At 42.7% G+C, this 19,653-nt stretch overlaps 2 long non-coding RNA genes across 2 annotated transcripts in view; one reads left to right on the top strand and one right to left on the bottom strand.

The window, feature by feature from the left end:
* Positions 1-19,653, bottom strand: part of LOC138760979 (uncharacterized) — a 50,550-nt gene that overhangs the window by 19,439 nt on the left and 11,458 nt on the right. The window contains exons 2-3 of the long non-coding RNA XR_011356030.1: positions 16,036-16,182; positions 5,044-5,148 (exon numbers count right to left, since the gene is read on the bottom strand). This is a non-coding gene — a long non-coding RNA (uncharacterized lncRNA). The remainder of the gene's footprint in view (positions 1-5,043; positions 5,149-16,035; positions 16,183-19,653) is intronic.
* On the top strand, positions 1,044-11,553 carry LOC138760978 (uncharacterized). Its single transcript, XR_011356029.1, has 3 exons — positions 1,044-1,226; positions 7,159-7,352; positions 10,398-11,553. It is a non-coding gene; the product is annotated as an uncharacterized lncRNA (long non-coding RNA).

Raw genomic sequence — 19,653 nt, 5'->3', positions numbered from 1 at the left:
GCCAAGTTTTCAATATCCCTCCTCTCTGCAGATTCATAGTCCCCTTTAATACATGTGGTATGGTCAGCAATTTTCTGAATGGTATTATTGATCTAATAGTCTCTCAAAGGATCCTATTGCACCTGCCTCTACCACCACTTCTGGCAGCACATTCCATGCACCCATCAAACTCTTTGAAAAATATACCTCTTGCAATCTCTCCTGTACTCATTCCAAAACACCTTAAAACAATGCGCTATCATGTTAGCCATTTCAGCTTTGGGGAAAATGCCTTTGGCTAACAACATCCTTGTCGATCTCCTCTGCTCCCTCATTATAGCAACCCCATCATTACTGTCGTGAGGTGACCAAAACTGAACACAATATTCGAAGCGGGATTTAACCATGGTCTTGTATAGCTGTAACATTACCTCATTCGCATGAACCTGATCCCAAAGTTAATGAAGGCCAACACATCATATGCATTCTTAACCAAACTGTCAATCTGTGCAGCAGCTTTGAGCGTTCTATGGACAAGGACCCCAATATCTTCCGGTTCATCCATACTGCTCAGATTCTTCCCATTAATATTTACAATGGTGCATAGTGCAGTACTTCACTGACAGACAAGGTGGCTGAACTCTTAATGCAAAAGAGAAGTTCATGATTTTAATATGGCTTGATTTTGACTTTGATTGACTTTCGCTTGCCTCATTTCAATATAAAACCACGTTGAAGTGAGGAAGGCTTGTATTGCAAGGAAAGGAAGTTCTGCCAGTCTCTTTTTGTAGCTTTGTTTGCAATACCTTATTTTCCACTTTCTGCATTTACGTGAGATCCATGTTATCAGAAACAGAAACAAAAATAGCCCCAAGAAGCTCAGTTCAATATTGAGCCTCAGTCAATGGTTTACTCTTCAACCCCGCCAAGGTCCCTTTTTGCCATGCATTAAAGTGCTCCTTTAACACATTTATGTATTGCTCTTGACCCCAGCATCTGCAGATATTTTTGTTTAACTCCCAGGAACCTGTTTGATTTCTTTAGCTCCACTCTTCCATCTCTTAAAGCTGTGGGAACAGACAACATCATTGACACATCGCCAAGTAAAGCCTTTTCCTGTTCATGTGAGGTCTAACAACACCGTAAAAGGGATTGGCAAGCAGTTCCTGTGAGAAAAAAAAATATACTGGAGGAACATATTGCATCGAGGAGCATCAATGGGAAATAAAGAATGGTCACCATTTCAGGTGAGGACTCTTCGTCAAGACTTGTGTGGTTCCTGCGAGAGATTTTTGTTTTCAGGGTCAGGTTGGTATGGCTCTGATATTTCTAATCTCATTGCAAGCATGCTTATTGGTTTCTGTGACTCGGCTGTGTTGTATTTTAAGAGCCAGAACAATCTTAATACCAACAAATGGTAGATCACCAGAGCGGCAGAGACAATATCAGCCATGAGGTAAACCGCTGTATACATGTTTGGATGTACTAGAACACACCCCTTGCTGACTGTGCCTGAGGCTCCTACCACTGACCCCTGAATAAAGGTGATTGTACCACAGCCCTCTCCTCACTTCAGGGCAGTCGACCAGCATGGATGTACATCCATTCTGTAGTCAATAAAAGCCTATCAGTTTCTCTACAACACCTAGTCTTTGAAATTATTAATGGTGCATCAATTTCATTAACTACATTTCTTTTGTGATAATGGAGCAGATCCTTAAACCAGAAAAGCTGGACCTTGACCCACAATCGTCCGTCGCATCCAATAGCTTTGAACACAGGATGCGTTGCTTCGAAGCGTTCCTGCAGGCTTCCTCTTCTATCGTCCTATCAGAGGACAACAGGCTGCAAGTGCTGTATTCCCTGGTCGGGCCCCTGGTATACTTGATGATCAGGGATGGCGAGTCGTAGCAATGGACAATCTGAAAAGTCAGTACTGGAAGAAGGTAAACAAGCTCTACGCAAGGCACCTTCTGGCTACACATAAGCAGTGACCCAGGGAATCAAGCGGCAAGTACCTCTGGGCCCTGTGAGCCCTTTGAAGGACCTGTGACTGCTAGGCTATGACAGACGAACACAGACGACTTGATCCGAGGTGCCTACGTTGCAGGCATAAAGTCCAGTTACATCTGCCAGAGCCTCTTAGACCAAGGTAAGCTTAATTTGCAGAAGGCGGTCAAGCTAGTGGACATGCTTGAGGTGGCCCTCCAAAATATGGATGCGTACTCTGCCTACAATGTGGTCACCTCGTGGTTGCCGCCATCTTGGGAAGTTGGAGGACTGCAGGCCTGCGGAACGTCCTGTCAGTGACCTGACTACGGTACTCTGTGAGCACCCGAAGTGTTACCTCTGTGGCATGTTAAAACACCCAAGAAAACACTGCCCAGTGAAACACTGCCCAGTTTGTGCTAACTGTGGGAAGAAAGGATACTACACAAAAGTGTGTAAATCCGGATCACCCTCCAAACCCAGTAGCGCTGCGTGTGGGCCATGGGGGTGCAATTTTGGATGCCGCCATCTTCCCAACCCAGCAGTGCCATGTGTGGGCCTTGGCAGCCAACATATTGGAACTCCATGCCCAAACACTCCACCATATGTATGAAACCGGACAGCAACTCAACATTGGCCTCCATCATGCTCAACCATGTTGATGATGAACATCAGAGCAAACAGCCATGTGACAAGCAGCTTGTTCAACAGTGGAAGCATGGAGAGCTTCATCCACCCAGACATGGTGCAGCCTTAGTCCCTCGCAATAAGGCAAGTAAACCACAGTCTCCTTGGCCTCAAAGTGCAAACAGCTGATGTCCGCTGCTACCGTGTAGTGACTCTGACAGTATGGGGCACAGACTGCAGAAACTTTAAACACCTCGTGACACCGCAGCTTTGTGCTGCCATGATGCTGGGGCTGGACTTTCAATGCCACCTTAAGAGTGCCACGATGGAGTACAATGGGCCCCGTCCCTCCTGTCACTGTCCATAATCAGCAGTTTTTAAACCAACTACTGTGATCCACCTATGGAAACCCCTGGCCTCTCCTCCTATCTTTTCCAAACAGCAACCAGCCGATTTCCCACCATGCATGGCTTGCAGTCTCTCAAGATCATCCTCCTGCTGTTCACTAACCTCACCCCCTCAGGTCGGATGTACAATGGCTTCTGAATGAGGGGATCATTGAAGCCAGCACCAGCCCCTGGAGTGCCCAAGTGGTGGTAGTTAAGAATGGGGGAAAAACACAGAATGGTCATCGACTACAGTCAGATCATTAACAAATCTACACAGCTGGATGAGTACCCTCTCCCCCATATATACGACATGGTAAACCAGATCGCCCAATATCAGGTATTCACCACCATCAATTTAAATGACACCAAGCTCCAACAATTACTCCAAGCTGCCAAACTCCTTAACCTTACTTTCGATAAGGATAAGTGTGTGTTTCACACAACTTGCCTTGGCTACATTGTGGAGAATGGAATAATTGGCCCCGATCTTGACTGCATGCGCCTTGTGTTAGAACTTCCCCACAGTTTCGAGGCCCTGAAAAGGTACCTGGGATTCTTTTCTTGCTATGCCCAATGGATCCCCAATTATGCGGACAAGGCCCACCCCCCTCGTCAAATCCATCTCTTTTCCCCTGATGTCAGAAGCCTGGGTGGGTCAAAGTGGACATTGCCAAGGCCGCAATGCACGATGGATGAATCCATCCCGTTCTAGGTAGAGAGCAATGCATCCAGCTTCATCCTGGCCACCACACTTAACCAGCCTTTTTCTCCCACATCCTCTAGGGCCCTGAAATGCAACACTCCTCTGTCAAGAAGGAGGCAGGCCCAGCTCATTGTTGGAGTGGTTTGGGACTGGAGACTCTACCTTGCCAGCAACTGATTTATCCTGCTGACTGATTAATGTGCACTTGCCTTCATGTTTAACAATCAGCAATGGGAAAAAATTAAAAAACGACAAAATATTGAGGTGGAGAATCGAACATTCCACCTACAATTGCAATATCTTGTATCAGCCCGGAAAAATCAATTTCCAGATGTCCTATCCCACAGAATGTGCCAGCACCCCAATAGACTGGGTACAGGCCCTCCACAATGACCTCTTCCACCCTGGGGTCACCAAGTTCTACCACTTTGTCAAAGCCCCAACTTACCTTACCCCCTTGAGGAGATCAGGACCATGACCAAAATCTGCCAGGTCTGTGCGGATTTTAACTACAATTCTATAGACCAGACAGAGGGCACCTGATAAAGGCTACCCACCCCTTTGAATGTCCGAGCATCGATTTCAAAGGGCCCCTTCCCTCCTCCGACCGCAACGTGTACTTCCTCAACATAATTGATGAGTACTCACTTTTCCCATTTGCCATTCCCTCCCTGGACATGATGACTTCCACAGTTATCTAGACCCTGCGCAATCTCTTTATCCTATTTGGGTACCTTTGCCATATCCATAGCGACCAGGGATCCTCTTTTATGAGTGATGATCTGCATCAGTACCTGCTGGCCAGAGGCATTGACATGAGTGGGACCACCAACTACAACCCCCGAGGGAATGAGCAGTTGGAAAGGGAGAATGTTACCATCTGGAAAGCCATCCTCTTTGCCCTGAGGTCTAGAGGCCTTCTAGTCTTCCATTGGCAAAATGTCTTCCCCGATGCGCTCCACTCAATCAGACCACTGCTATGCACCACCACCAGTGTCACTCCACATGGAAGGATGTTTTCCTTCCCCAGCAAGTCCGCTTCAGGGACCATGCTGCCTTCCTGGTTGGCATCCCCAGGGCCGGTCCTACTCTAGAAGCATGTGAGGAGCCATAAGTCTGGCCCACTGGTCGAAAGGGTCCATCTCCTTCACGCCAATTCCCAATACGCCTATGTAGTGTACCCCAATAGGCATGAGAACATGGTCTTTGTTCGGGATCTGGCACCTTCAGGAGCCCCCGAGAACGTTACTGACCACCCTGCAGCCCCTTCATCTATCATTATCCACAATGCTCCAGTGTCATGGCATGTTACTCCTGCCCGAGTGGATGTCATGTCATATCCAGCACCATGCATACCTCAAGCCAAAACCAACGGCAACATAAAGGTGTCCCAGACCAATCAAGATTCCTCACGGGCACTGCAGCCAGAATTACGACAGTCGCAGCGGCAGACCAGACCACCTGAAAGATTTAATTTATAAGAACTTTTAAATCACTTCACCCCATCGGACTATTTAAAAACCAGGGGTGAATGTGGTAAACCACTGTATACATGTTTGGATGTACTAGGACATGCCCCTTGCTGACTGAGGCTCCTCCCACTGACCCCTGAATAAAGGTAACTGTGCCATAGGCCCCACCTTAGTTCAGGGCAGGTGACCAGCATAGATGGACATACATTCTGCAGTTAATAAAAACCTATCAGTTTCTCAAGTTGTTGAGAAAGTCTTTAGGTGTTTTTATGCTTGGCCTCTGTCTTGAAACCAGCTCCATGACGTAGAAAAATTTGAACTTACCATTTTATGGAACAACCCTAAAAGCCTGCTCCTGCACAGCTTCGATGAAGACCGGTACCTTGTAGCATCCTCTGGAGCTTATGGAAGCAGGATGAGTGGTGCCGTAGTGCTGCCCATCGCCATGAGGTCTAACAAAGGTGCCGAGCAATGGCAATCTTCGTTACATAATCCTCCATGCAGCTGGAACCACTCTGTGTTTCCCAGAGCTGTTCCAGCTGCATGGGGTATTATGGGTAACCCCTGGTTTTTAAATAGTTTTAAAATATATGCCTGGCGCTGCCTCTCCAGTGCTTCGCTCCCCTTTTGAATCCATCAGACTCCCCAGCTCTGCTTCTCTGTCTCCACTCCTCACTATCTATCCTCCTTCCACCCAGGCCATGGAACTCAACACCTGAGTCCCTTCACCCTCTGGTCCTGGCCCCTTGGCAGGCTCTGACTCTTCTTGTCCCCGCTGGGCCTCCATAAAAACACCTAAAGACTAGAAGTTGTTGAGAAACTGATAGGCTTTTATTAACTGCATAATGTATGTCCATCCATGCTGGTCACCTGCCCTGAACTAAGGTGGGGGCTATGGCACAGTCACCTTTATTCAGGGGTCAGTGAGAGGAGCCTCAGTCAGCAAGGGGGTCCTTGCTACTCTCCTGCTCATTGGTATTGATGGCCTTGGTGAAGGAGCAAGGGGTGGAGGGCAAAACTAGAAGGGGACATTTCTGGGTTGCAGAAGGGAGTTCTAACCCCAGCACCAATCACCATGGGAGACCTGGGGGTTTCTCCTGGGTCATGGGCTGACAGCATCATCATCCCACCCCTAGCCAGTCACCTTCAGCAGTAGTACATTTATGATGTGTGACTCAAATATGGTTTAGAGTATGTCAAGTGTGTTCAGAAAAGTTTTCTAAATCAATATATAGAGGTACCAATGAGAGAAGATCCAATACTTGATCTCCTACAAGGGAACCAGAAAGGTCAGATGATAGAAATATGTGTCGGTGAACATAATGTCATTAGTTTCAAGATTATTATGGATAAGGAGAAGTCTGGTCCTCAAGTTGAGATTTTAAATTGGAGAAAGGCCAATTTTGTAGAAATGAGAGAGGATCTAGGAAGAGTGAATTGAAATAAGTTGTTTTCTGCCAAGGATGTTATCCCTTCATATTTTCAGACATCCAAACTCTGGAAACCCTGAAATAAAAATTCACAATTGATCTCAGAAAAACTTCCTTTACAAAATAAGCTTTGTGCCTCCTCCTTGAACAACAAGAACTACTTCCTAGTCTACCTCACTAGATCCCTATTATATCTTGGACCTTAATGATGAAAATGCTCCATAAATTCCCATAAATGTGGGCTGTCATTTTTGTGATTTAATTTTTGAGTTTCAGTTGTCATTCTGCATTCCCTGCAAAATGTGATCCTTCGGAAGCCTTTTAGTATTGTTGATATCTAATTATTGTTTCATTTTAATTAATAAATGTTTATTTTTGTTCTTTGTGAAGTACCTGTTTGGCTGCAGCAAGAAAATTTTTTAGTGCATATGCACATTATATGATATATATGGCAACAGACTCAGTGTCATTATTGATTCACCCAATGTGTTTGCATTTTGGATTGTGTTGGATTTCACCAACAGCTCTGCATGGAATGGCTGGCATTCACCCCTCATTTGTGTTTACAGGTTCTGAATTTCCTTGTGGATGGGGGCAATACTGAACTGTGCTTTTCTGCTGAACTCTGCTGGACCCAACAATAGACCAGGGGCCTGAGAAAATTCCTCAGAACTGGGATTGAAACTCATGCTTTCAGATCCTTCAATACACAAAAGTTCTGGAGAAGTTCAGAAAGTCCCACAATGTCTATAGGATGCAAAAGGTAACCAATATTTTGGGCCTGAGCCTTTTGTCTCTCTCACTGCACCCCATCTGCAATCTCTGCTGCTCTCAAGTCATAGCTTGTCAAATAGCTCAGGCCCAAAATATTGGTTTTATTTCTATAATTCCTATAGTTGCTGCATAGCCTGCTGAGTTTCTATAGCACTTATGTGTATTGGACTACAATAATAGCATCTGTCGTCTTTGCTTTTTAACTCTTACCAGGTTGTACCATGTGCAGAATCTATGTGCCCATTCACATTCATAATGATGGAGTAGGGTGCCATTCAGGCCTTCAAGCCCATAGGGGCCCACAGAGTAGTCTCATTTCCCATTATTTTTTTTACTATAGCCTACTCCCTGTGTTCCCAACATCTCCCCCTAGATTTTGCTGTTCACTTGCATGCCAGGGGTAATTAGCAGTGGTCAATTAGCCTTTCAGTCCAGATGATGCTGGTGTGGTCCTAAAGGGCAATAGGCACAAGAGTGTTAGGCAGCTGCACTTCAAACCCTACTGCAACCCAAGGAACTGCCTCCTCTATCACTGGCCCCCTTTTTCTTTAGCAATCCCAATCCAATGGCTTGGTGGGGGATGGGGGGGGGGGCGGGGCAGAAGGAATCAGTGGTGAAGACGATTAGGATTAAGTTTTCCAGAAATATAAAAGAGAATACCCTTGTTCAGATTCAAAAGGGGATAAAATAATCTCAGCATAAATGGATACTGGCATTATTGTCTTCCCTACCCTCCTCTGTGAAGCTCTCCCCTAGTCACATTAATGTTGGTATCATTATCTGCTCCTGTTTCTGTTAATATCATGTCTCAGGACATTATTATTTTATTATATCCCAAGCGACACCCATCCACTTGTTAGGTAGGTAGACTTTTTGTATGTTGGCAGCCACGGTTGACTGTAAATCACAAGGGACCTTCTGGAGCTACCCCAGAGAAGGGCATATCAACAGCAGGTTCATTAACCACTGAAAAGCCAGCTTACACACTTGTGCTATTTTGTCGGCAGCTTCCAGGTAACCCTTACCAGCATGCTATAAATTCAATTTTCCAACTGGTCTCCACTGCCTAGGTGGCAACCTCCAGGTAACCCTTACCAGCATGCTATAATTTCATTTTTTCCAACTGGTCTCCACTGACTAGTTCATCTTTTCCACTTGATGGGAATCTCCAAAGAAATCGGTGTTACACATTGCATGGGGTGGTGGACCCATTCATCCACTTCAGTGTATGGGGAAGCAGCAAAGCCTCACATTAACTGCTGGGAAATTATGATGGTTTTAAAAATACTTTACAGGCCACAGGGTCTAGGGCTACAAGTGCAACTGAATGATTGTCAAAAAGACCCATACAAACAGCCACCAAACTCTGCCCTGATAATCCAACCACCCTTTGAAATTGTGAATGTGGGATTTATGATTGAATGACTTTGTCACCTCAGGGTATGGTGGGAAACATTGTTAAGCCCCTTCTTTTTGGCTCATTGACCAAGAAGGATATGTGTGGGTAGGGGAGTGACAAATGACGATACTCTTACAACATAAATGCCCTCCTGAGTGGTTAGTGCAACATCTTTACTGTGCCAGCGTTAGGGACTGGGTTTCAAATCCCACACTGTCTGTAAGGAGTATGTATAGTCTCCCCATGTCTGTGAAGGTTTTCCCCTGGGGCTCTGGTTTCCTTCCACCATTCAAATCCTACTGGAGGTGTAGGTTAATGGGGTGTAACTTAGGTGGCACAGACTCGTGGGCCAAAATGTCTTGCTACCATGCTGTATGTCTAAGTTTAAATTTAAAAACAAAAAATTTAAATTTAAAATTTAAAATCTTAAGGTGATGCTCAACCCTTAAAAGCTTGTCAACTTCCCTCCTTGGTACCTGTTCATTTGTGGGCAGCTCATTCAGCGGAACCATATTGAGTTACTCTCAAAAATAAAGCACCATTGCCCATCATCTGATAATACCGACTGACACCTGAAGCTGAGGGCAGTATTTCTCTGGTGATTAATACCTTGATAAGCCAGGGAGTGACTTTTGGCATGCAAAGTCCATGAAATACTCCTATCTTTCCCATCCCTAAGCTGGAGAAAAAGAATGTGCCATTTCATCTTTATCTTGTACTGTAAGGGCACTTGGGAGAACTAATGGTGCCTTATAGCAGACTGAAGGAAATTTCAGTAATATTGCATTTTCTTTATTATTTCATGATGATCAAGGAATCTTGAATATATTCTCTTGGTGGGTGAAAGCTTATCCAACTGAAAGAGATGATACTCGAACAGTAGTAAAGGTCCTAATGAAAGAAGTGATTCTGCAATCTTGTATATCTTGGGATTAATAGGGATCAGGGGGTTCCATTTTTCTAATATGTTAGTAAAAGGCCTGACCAAAGCTCTGGGATTCAGTGACAGATCTCATACAAGCATCAGTCCTCTGGAATAGTACAAAAGATGAATGGAGAAATTAAGGAGGCGTTAAGTAAGATTCTTTCACACCTTAAGCTCAGCAGGCCAGCTGGCCTGCCCATCGTAGTGGAATAGGCAAAATAGGTGTAGAGCTCGTCGAAAGAACCAAAGACTTGTTGATCCAAACCAAGGCTTTTATTAGCAAAAGACAGGAGCTCTTCACAGGTGGCCGACCAGTCCGGAATGATCCGACCTGGCTAGGGACACAACCCTTTAAGGCCCAGACAATAGGCGTGGCTTAGCTCTCAGCCAATCGCTGTAAGCACAGTCTAGATACAGTAACTATATAGACTATGTACATTGGTGATAGATCCGTACTATCACAATAGGTCAACAGGGCTAACCCATTACGAGATATTGATCAGCTGAACCATGACTATCGAATCTAAACCTCCTGTTACTCCGAACAATGAAACCTTAATTTGTACAGATGAGACTACCCTAAGTTATGTCCAAGAAACGGGCCAGAAAGTTTACTCCAGGGTTCAGGGTACCAGAAATCATTGACGGTGGGAAACATGCTAAGTGATTTATGATAAAGTCATTACTCGTGACTCTTTCTCCTCCTCCAGGTGGAAGGGACCCTACTTGGTGTTGTTACAGCTGTGAAAGTGAAGGAGAAATCTGACTGGATTCATGCCACTAAATGCAAACTACACCACAAGGAGATCGACTGGCGAAAAGGCTGTGCAACTCAATCACAATATTAGTCATTGCTTTTTATCTACACCTGTATTGTATTTGGTCATTTATTTAAGAAGTAAGATGTGGGAGGAAAGGATGCTGGTAGTGATGGCCAGAATATTCCAATTAGATGATGTTTATACCTGTATATGGGAAATGACATTCCACCCCTAGCTTGCCACAGATATTGACATGAAACCAAGAAAAAAAGGAAATCCCGAAAAATATATTTCTCTATATGAGTTATTTGTACGCTAAAAGACAGTAGCTGCTAGATATGTACATCTGCTCCAGTACATACGGAAGGTGGGATCCCAGCACAACCAGTTCCATTTAGCCTATACAATACTGCTGAATGGCTAATGTGCCAAAACACTTCTGGTGACCTTTCAAACACCACAGAGGTACAGTAATGGTTTCAGCAGAATATTGTCTCACCGCATTCCAAGAATGGTACCAGCCTCATTATAATAGATCTAAGTAGCCCCTATCATAATGTTAGGACACATCATTGATGAACTAGTGTAGGCTTTGTGCGAATGGTCCAGGCTAGAAAAGCGGTCAGCAGTAGCAAATGTGAAAACAAATGGAATTGTGAAGAGCCTATTTATAACCTTACAAATAAAGAGCACCTAATCACTAATTGGGCTGACATCATTAATAAAGTAAGCCAAATTCCCTGGTATAGAACTATCACACCATTGTGGGTGGGAAGTGATAATAATTTCACTGCTTATAATGGCACCTATTTCATTCGAGGGTCTAAAGCATACCCTTGGATCCGGCATTGCTGGAGTACATCCTGCTACCTTTATGTTGTCCCCTACATGTGTCATGTGATGATCTATATAGTCCTAAAATGAAAAGCACAAGAAATCAGTGCTACTGGACAATCTTTTGCCCTTATGGTCTCTCCTCTTGGGATGATCACATGACAATAACAGTCTGGCTTCCATCTGAGAGCAGGTAGCCAAAGATATGGCAGAGGCCAAACAAGATTTAAATGATGAAATGGTAACTATAAAAATGGCTACTTTCCAGGAATTACACTATATTATTTGCTGGTAGAGAAAGAGGTTCTTGTGCCTCGATCGGCAAGGAATGTTGTACTTATATCCCAGATAGTTCTGAAAATATTGCCAATTTGGTGAACTATACAAAGGAACAAGCTACTAAGATGCAAGTACACATTTCAGAGGATGGTGGGATCATTTGTGGCATTGGTTTTCTGGCTTTGGGACCTGGCTCCCACACAGGATTGTAGTAATAATTTGTTTTATTCTTTGCTGTGCTATTAACATTGTCAAAATGTGTTGCCAACCAATTGCTAATCACATTATAATGGCTACTAACAACCTCACTCCAATAGCAGTCAGGGCCCAAAAGGAAGTAGTAAAATACTATGGCCCAAATGAGGCAGAAGAAGATCATTGCAACGAAGAATATCTAATAATGTGCCCATACCCTGTAGATTATAATCTCCCTTTTCACGACGAAGCATTAATAAACCTGTAGAATGCAGAAAGTAGGATTAGGATAAGGACAAGTGAAATTGAACTGAGACTCCCATACTTTGAAAGGGCTGGATGGCTTGGAGCTTGTGAAATATGTTCAGGAAAGCTTTCTAAATCATTGTCTTGAAGTACCAACAAGAGAAGATGTAATAGTTGATCTCCTATTGGGGGGGGTGGGGGGGGGGAAAAGAACAGGTCAGGTGACAGATGTATGTGTAGTTGAATATTTTGGGTCCAATGACTATAATGTCATTAGGTTCACGTTAATTATGGAAAAGGATAAGCTGGTCCTCATGTTGGGATTCTAAATTGGAGGTAGGAAAATTTTGAGGAAATGAGAAAAGATCCAGGAAGATTGGATTGGGATATGTTGTTTTCTGGCAAGTGTGTATTCAGTAAGTGGATGGCCTTCGAAGGCAAAATTTTGAAAATACAGAGTTTGCATGTTCCTATCAACCAGTTTACCTATCTCGGCTGCACCATTTCATCAGATGCAAGGATCGACAATGAGATAGACAACAGACTCGCCAAGGCAAATAGCGCCTTTGGAAGACTACACAAAAGAGTCTGGAAAAACAACCAACTGAAAAACCTCACAAAGATAAGCGTATACAGAGCCGTTGTCATACCCACACTCCTGTTCTGCTCCGAATCATGGGTCCTCTACCGGCACCACCTACGGCTCCTAGAACGCTTCCACCAGCGTTGTCTCCGCTCCATCCTCAACATCCATTGGAGCGCTCACACCCCTAACGTCGAGGTACTCGAGATGGCAGAGGTCGACAGCATCGAGTCCACGCTGCTGAAGATCCAGCTGCGCTGGATGGGTCACGTCTCCAGAATGGAGGACCATCGCCTTCCCAAGATCGTATTATATGGCGAGCTCTCCACTGGCCACCGTGACAGAGGTGCACCAAAGAAAAGGTACAAGGACTGCCTAAAGAAATCTCTTGGTGCCTGCCACATTGACCACCGCCAGTGGGCTGATAACGCCTCAAACCGTGCATCTTGGCGCCTCACAGTTTGGCGGGCAGCAGCCTCCTTTGAAGAAGACCGCAGAGCCCACCTCACTGACAAAAGGCAAAGGAGGAAAAACCCAACACCCAACCCCAACCAACCAATTTTCCCTTGCAACCGCTGCAATCGTGTCTGCCTGTCCCGCATCGGACTGGTCAGCCACAAACGAGCCTGCAGCTGACGTGGACTTTTTACCCCCTCCATAAATCTTCGTCCGCGAAGCCAAGCCAAAGAAGATAAAGATAAGAAAGATTAGGATTAAAGGCAAAATGAACAGGCCTATGGAACCATTGTTTTCAAGGGATATTTGCAATCCAGTGTACAGCAGGTATAGGCAACAAAGAGTAAATTAGGTATTTGAAGAGTATAGAAAATGTAACAAAATAATTAAAAAGGAAATCAGGAAGACAAAAAGAAGACAAGGTTGCTTTGGCAGATAATGTGAAGGTAAACCTCAAGGGGTTCTAGAAGTATGTTAAGAGTAAAAGGATAGTAAGTGACAAAATTGATCCTTTAAAAGATCAGAGTGGCCATCTATGTGTGGAGCCTCATGAAATGGGGGAGATCTTTAACAGTTTATTTTGCATCAGTATACTCAAGAATTTGGCTTAATGTATAAGAAAAGAAGTGAAATAAGAAGTAGTGGCATGTAACTTATGGAGATTAAAGAGGATGAGGTCCTTGCTGTCTTATAGTGAATACAGGTAAATAAATCCCCTTGGCCTGACAAATTATTCCCTCAGACCTTGAGGAAGATGATTGTAGAAATTGCAGGGGTGCTGGCACAAATATTTAGAACATTCTTATCCACAAGTAAGGTGCTGGAGGATTGTTGTTCCATGTTTAAAAAGGATCCAAAAATAAACCAGCAAATTATAGGCTGGTGAGCCTGACATAAGTAGTAGGTAAATTGGAAGGAGTCCTGGGAGATAGGATATATAGGTATTTTGGGCTGATTAAGGACAGTTAGCGTGGCTTTGTGCATGGTAGGTCGAGTTTAATGAATCTTGTAGAGTTTTTTGAGGCGGTTAGCAAGAAGCAAGATGAAGGAAAGGCTATGGATGTTGTCTACATGGACTTTAGTAAAGCCTTTGACAAGGACCCACATGGGAGGTATCCATGGAGAGGTTGTAAACTGAATTAGAAATTGGTTCTATTGTAGAAAACAGAGAATGGTAGTGGAAAATTGCTTCTCAGACTGGAGGCCTGTAACTAGTGGTCTGCCTCAGGGATCTTTGTTGGGACCATTATTGTTTGTTATCTATATCAATGATTTGGATGATTATGTGGTAAATTAGATCAGCAAGTTTGCTGATGTCAGCGAAGAAGATTTGCACAGCTTGCAGAGGGATCTGGACTAACCGCGAAAATAGGCCAAAATATGCACACAAGTGTGAAGTGTTGCAATTTGGAAGGGCAAACCAATGTAAATGGTTGGGCACTCAGGAGTCTGTCTGGAAGAGCAAAGAGATCTGGGAATATAGATACATTGTTCCCTTAAGGTGGAATCTTGTTGTAAAGAAAGCTTTTAGCATCTTGGTCTAAAAAATAAATCCAAATGTTGAGTATAGGAGTTGGAATATTATGTTGACATTTTTAAGACATTGGTGAGGCCAACTTTGGAATATTATGCACAGTTCTGGCTGCCTATCTGAAGAGAAGATTTGCTAGAATGTTGTCGGGTCTTCAGGAGTATAGTTACAGGGAAAGATTAAACAGGTTAGGACTATAATTCCTTAGAGCAAAGAAGAATGAAGGAAAAATTGATAGAGGTTTACAAGATTATGAGAGGTATAGACAGAATAGATGTGTGTAGGCTTTTTCCACTTAGATTGAGGAAATAAATATGAGAGGTCATGGTTTTAAGATGAAAGGGGAAAGGTTTAGGGGGAACATTAGGGGAAATTTCTCTCAATGAGTGGTGGGAGTGTGCTGAACGTGGACTCGATCTTGAGTTTTAAGAATAATTGGATAGATACATGAATGAGAGATATCTGGATGGTTATGGAATGGGAGCAGGTTAATGGGACTAGTAGAATAATGGTCGGCACAGACTAGAAAGGCTGAATGGCCTGTTTCTGTGCTGTAGTGTTCTGTGGTTCTATAAATGAAAGCAGAAGTAGGCTGGAGTGTTTAACAAGGATTAACAAGGTGGGATCTGTGGAAGAAAGTTCATACAGAAAAGTTGCCATTAACTCCAGAATAGTTGGCAAAGAGCCTTTTTTTACTGCAGTGCCTGGACCTTTCTATTTATGATCAGTGAGACATATTATTTGGAATCTAACTTGTAGCCTTAAATGAGGTCAAGGAAGCTAATGACATTTTTCTTACAATTAGACAAAACTAAGATTTTAAGAAGAAAAATTATAGTAATTGTCTAGATGTAGTTTGCAACAGTTTTATTCCATAATGTGATCCTAATTTCTGTAAAAGCTTGTTTATTTCTCGACCTGAAGATAAGTGCTTACAGAGGGAAATTTTGGAATTAGGATGCAGTGGAGAGTGCTGCCTGCTCTCTTTGATATATAATGTCTGTGAAATGATACTCAAGATCTCTGAGACATTCATTTCATTGATAGCCCTCTAGTCCAGAAATATCTCACTGGTTCTACACAAAGAATTGAACACCTAGACAGCAAAGATACATACATCAGGATGCACTTTATCAGCATTGAACCCCACCATCCCCTCAAAACTGATGTGCAGACTCCAAGACCTGGGATTTAACATCCTACTGTGTGATTGGATCTGCGATTTCCTCACCTACAGACCACAATCAGTGAAGATTGATAAGAACATTTCCACCATAATCTCCATTAGTATTGGAGCACAACAGGGCTCCCTGCTCTCCTCACTTTACACCTATGACTATCAGAATCAGAATTTATTGTCATGCACAAGTCATGAAATTTGGTGTTTTTGTGACAGCACCATAGAGCAAACATACATATAATAACCAATTTATGACATTACAATATAAAAAAAATTAAAATACCGCATGAATAATAAGATCATGTCTTTGATTTGTTGATTATTCAGGAATCTGATGGCAGTGGGGAAGACGCTGTCCTTGGCTGCTGAGTGCTCGTCTTTAGGTTCTTGTACCTTTTTCCCAATGGCAGCAGAGTAAAGAGGATATGGCCTGGGTGACAGGGGTAGAAAATCAATAAATGGTGGTTGGGGTCTCTACTTTTTCAGTCTTTTTGCACCTCTGCTACTGTTACTCAGTGAATCATTGAAAAAGGATAGAGGCTGCTGTTTTAAGACACCGCCTCATGTAGATGTCCTTGATGGAGTGAAGTCTAGTGTCTGTGATTTTGCAGGCAGAATTAACCACCCTCTGGAGTTTATTATTGTCCTGAGAGATGGTGCAATGATGCAACCGGCCTGACTGCTCTCCATGGTACACCTGCAGAAGTTTACAAGAGTCTTTGGTGACATATCGAATCTCCTCAGACACCTCACAAAGTATAGCCACTGGTGAACCTTCTTGGTGATTGCCTCAACACGGAGGCTCCAGGACAGATCCTTGAAGATGTTGACACTCAGGAATTTGAATCTCTTGACCTTCTCCACTACTGAGGCCTCAATGAAGACTGGGTTGTGTTCCCCTGACTTCCTCCTGAAGTCCACAATCATCTCCTTGGTTTTGTTGGATGTGGCTTGGTATGATATCTACAAATTCACTGACCTCAGTAGTGGGTTGTATAAAAAGAGCCAATGAGTCAGCATACAGGAGGGAGAATGAAAACTTGGCCGAATGATACATCAACAATAACCTCACACTCAATGTCATCAAAATCAAGGAGCTGAATGTTGAACTCCAGAAGGAAAATCCTGATGTGTACGATCCAGTGATTATTCGGGGATATGAGGTCAAAAAGGTGAACAAATTTAAGTCCTTGGGAGTCACTATCTTGCAGGATCTTTCCTGGACCCAATACACCAATGGCATTGTGAAGAAAGCACATCAATGCCTCTACTTCCTCAGGCGTTTGCAGAGGTTTTGTATGACATCGGAAACTCTGGCAAATTTCTACAGATGAGTGATGGAAAGTGTGCTGACTGGCTGCATCACCTTCTGGTATGGGGACACCAATACCCCCGAGAATTCACACACACACACACACACACACACACACACACACACACACACACACACACACACACACACACACACACACACACACACACACACACACACACACACACACACACAGAGTTACGTATCCCTTAACATCTATGATAAGTTCTGTGAAATAAGACGTTGTGTGATTTGGACATTGTGCAAACACCATATTATATACTTAGCAAAGCTATATGGTATACTGTAGTAAACCTGTAAACTTTTTATTTGTATGTAGCGATTAGTATGGGGACTGACACGTGGCTGTGGGGAAAGAGTGGGGCAGTGGGATCAGTGTGGGGACTGACATGGGGCTGTGGGGAGAGAACAGGTCAGTGGCATCGTGTGGGGAATGACACGGGATAATGGGATTAGTTGGGACCGATACAGGGCTGTGAGGAGAGAGTGGGGCAGTTGGATCTGTTTGGGTTTACAGTATACAAGTGTCTATAATTAGCGATTCCTTTTTCTAAATTGCTGCTGTAATGGATTTATGTTAATCCTTAGTATAATGTTAAAATTATATTTTATCTAGATATGGTTTAATAAGTTAGTTGTAGGTGGTACAGGGTCACACACACATCACAGCACATTTATAGAGATTCATTGTTTTCAGAGGAGAGTGTGTTCATTCTTGGAGTCGCAGTGTCTTGGACAAACAGAGCTAATGGATTTCAAGTGGGTCTTAATTATTCAAGAACTGCTGAGAAACCATCTGTTTTTAATCAAAGCCATTTACGTCTCTTGAACAGAGATGAATTCAGAGGTTGTTATGGATATGGAATGATTTTGAAAAAGGAACAGAATTTTGGTAGAAATAAAAGTGATGGTAATGTGATTTCCAAGAATTGGGACTCACCTCGGTGATGATGTAACAGTCACATGATTTTTAAAAATATATTACTGAATTCAGACATTTTGAGTTCAGTTTTGGAAGAGTTCAGTTTGGAGTGTACAGAAGTCAAAACCCCTGTGACAAAGGGTTGAAACCTTGTGAGAGACAGGGTTGAATTACAATAACCAGAACTGGTGCTGCTGTTGTGTGTTACTCCTGGGAAATGGGGAACACAGAATCAGTGGCTTTTGAAATAAGGAAGATAATTTGACTGTCTTTTGGATTTATTTTTGTATTGCCACTTTATTTAACCCTTGTCTGGTTTGTGAATTAATCATGGAAGGAAATAGCCATGTTGAGAGTAAAAAGAACTGATGCTTAAAAGCGCTTTATAATTATTTCTGAACTGAGAACATAAGACCTTCGAGCAGGACTAAAATGATGCTGAACTGTTAAAGATTGACTTTTCAGAGTGGAACTTTAATTATACACCCACATTTGTGCATAGTGGGATTAAATTTAGGGTTAAGTAAGTTTAGAAATAAATAAGAAATGTTATGTTGTTAATAGTTTAATTAAAAACTATTATTTTGAATTTACCATTGTCTGGTGAATTTTCTATTGCTGTTCCTGTGTTAGTGTTAACAAAGTCCCATAAATAATTGAAAGGGTTGTTAGTTTGTAACACTGCAGACTTTTTCACTGTATCTGAATAATTATGGGATTGCGTACATGCACGCGGTCAGACGTTGCCCGAACAAACATTATGTGGCATGTGTGTGTGTGTGTGTGTGTGTGTGTGTGTGTGTGTGTGTGTGTGTGTGTGTGTGTGTGTGTGTGTTTGTGTACCCAAATAGGAAGACTGGAACACTTGAGCAAAACACAAAATATCTGAGGCTTTTGTGTGTATGTTGCTGCAAAATAAGAGAGATTTCTTTTATGGATTGGCCAAAGTATGTGATGAATTCCTGTGTTGTTTTCTTAGAATGATATATTATTGGGTTAAATTGGTAATGGTCTTTCCTAAATTGCTTATTGTGCAATGGAATTATTATTGTTACTAATTTTGTTGTGTCTCATCTCTTGGGGAAGACGATTTCATGGGAAAGAGAGAATTCCATTCAAATGGAAAATGAAGAAGTTCAAATGGAAATTAGGGCTTTAAATTTAAACAAAAAAAATTCCAGAAGTATAAGAAATGGATTAATATGTAGATGGGGGAACTTCATTGAAAAGTATGCTGTTGATAAGCAACAACTAAACTCCAGTCGATAGATGTTTCATTTTGGAGCATAAATATTAAAGGATCAGAGCTTACAAATGAGGTGCAGCATTGTATTAGATCCAAGGAGGGAGCATATAAATTTGCTGGAGAGGGTAGAATTTAACCAAAGGACCGAGTTTTTGATGAACAGATTTAAAATGGTTATGAAAGTGGAATTGTGAGGAACATCAGGGTACAAGCTTCAACAAATATATAAAAGGAAAAAAAGATGAGTGAATACAAATGTAAGCCCCTTAGAGAGAAATTGGAAGCTATAATTGAGAACAAAGAAATAGAGCAATTAAACCAACATTTTTAAATTTAAAAAATCTGTAGACATAGAAAACAAAGTGGTGGAGAAATGCAATATACAGATGTGCTGGAGAAA

This window comes from Narcine bancroftii, chromosome 4, assembly GCF_036971445.1.
Source record: "Narcine bancroftii isolate sNarBan1 chromosome 4, sNarBan1.hap1, whole genome shotgun sequence".
Taxonomy (NCBI): Eukaryota; Metazoa; Chordata; class Chondrichthyes; order Torpediniformes; family Narcinidae; genus Narcine; species Narcine bancroftii.
The sequence above is the reverse complement of the archived record's forward strand: the minus strand, read 5'-3'. Positions and strand labels throughout refer to the sequence as shown.